The 1,611-nt window shown below is 42.5% G+C and overlaps 1 pseudogene; it reads right to left on the bottom strand.

The window, feature by feature from the left end:
- Positions 1–1,611, bottom strand: part of LOC105812984 — a 4,722-nt pseudogene that overhangs the window by 1,370 nt on the left and 1,741 nt on the right.

Genomic DNA, 1,611 nt, shown 5'->3' with positions numbered 1-1,611 from the left:
TCCTTGACACACTCATCTGAATTTTGTAGAATTTTGTGTAATGGAATCATACAAGTTGTAGTGTGTGTGTGTGTGTGTGTTGTATTCTTTAAGTCAAGCATAATCATTTTGAGATTTACTCGTGATGTTTTCTGTATTAGTCCTTGGTATGGATATACCACCATTTTTTTATCCTTTACCTTGGAAAGAGACGTGGGGCTTATTTTCCATTTTGATCTTTTCTCTTAAAACCTAAACCCACTAGGCAGCAGCCCTGCCGTATTGTCCCAGCACATACTTGCACTTTTCAACTCCCTGATAAATTGGTTGGAAAAAAAAAATCCAACTGGGATTTTGCCTATAATTGTCCAAACATCTAGCACACTCATATCAATCTTTTTAGAAATTTTGTTCAAAAGAACAACCACTGACATGAGGCATTTTGGTTTTGTTATTTACCACTACATTTTAGTATGAAAAATTTCAAACATACGGCATTGATTCATTACCATTTTACTAAAGTTGATCTATCACATACCTGTCTTTCCATCCGTCTCTCTATCCATCTATTAGGTTTTCACACTTTTGGTACTTTTATAATTAAATTTGAGACATTAGTATACTTTCTCCCGAATCGTTTCGCATACCTGTCATTAACTAGGATTCTGTATTTATTTACTGACTTTTAGGGACAATAGCTAGAGAGCTTAGCAGCACCAGGAGTGATGGGTGGGGAGTACCCAGCTGGAGAGCAGGGACCCAGGGGCCCAGGTGACCAGGACAAACCCCCACTGATGACCATCTTTCCTGGGCCCTGTCCTCAGCTGAAACTCCTAAAAGTCTTTTTCACCTGATTACACAGAGTATTCCCAAACTCATTCAGGCCTCTGACAGCTTAAAATCACTGCTGTGTACCCCATAGCTCTTTCTTCTTACATAACTGTATTGTACATATGAAACATTCCATCACTGCTGTAAGTGGAAAACCAATGTCTTTTAGCACAAGTACAAAGAAACCGTAAGAAAAGAAGCAAAACAAAAACAAAACAAGTATAAGGAAACAATGACATATAGTACTATATTCTATTTAGATGCCGTTGCCTGCATAAAGAGCCCACAATTGGGTTGTCCTGGTTATATAAAGAGACCAGGTATAGGAGGGGTTGAAGTTGGATTAGCCCAAAAGTGAGTGGGACAGAGATCCCATGGTTTCCATGAAGGGTCGCCGGGGTCACCCTGGTTATAGCCCGAGCAGAGACAGGGAAAGGAAGGAGAAGTGCACAGTTTGAGGCTTCAAACAGGGGAGATCATTCCTGTAGCTCAGGAAGGACTCCCCAAAGCAATGTCAAGCTCCCTCCTATAGGGGGCCTTTGCGGCCCCTAGAGGCAGGACCAGGAGCCCTTGGCAGGGCCAGGGGGCTGAGATCAGCTGTGCTACTGACCAGCTATGTGACTCTGGGCTGCTGTCCTTCATACAACATGAGTGCCAATGTGTGCTGAGACCCTGTCTCCACAAAAAATAACAAAATTAGCCAGGCATTGTTGCGTGCGCCTGTAGTCCTAGCTACTTGCAAGGATGAGGCAGAAGGATTGCTTGAGCCCAAGAGTTTAAGGATGCAGTGAGCTATGATCA

This window comes from Propithecus coquereli, unplaced genomic scaffold (genome assembly GCF_000956105.1).
Source record: "Propithecus coquereli isolate 6110/MARCELLA unplaced genomic scaffold, Pcoq_1.0 Scaffold27, whole genome shotgun sequence".
Classification (NCBI taxonomy): Eukaryota; Metazoa; Chordata; class Mammalia; order Primates; family Indriidae; genus Propithecus; species Propithecus coquereli.
This window is presented reverse-complemented; position numbering and strand designations above follow the sequence as displayed.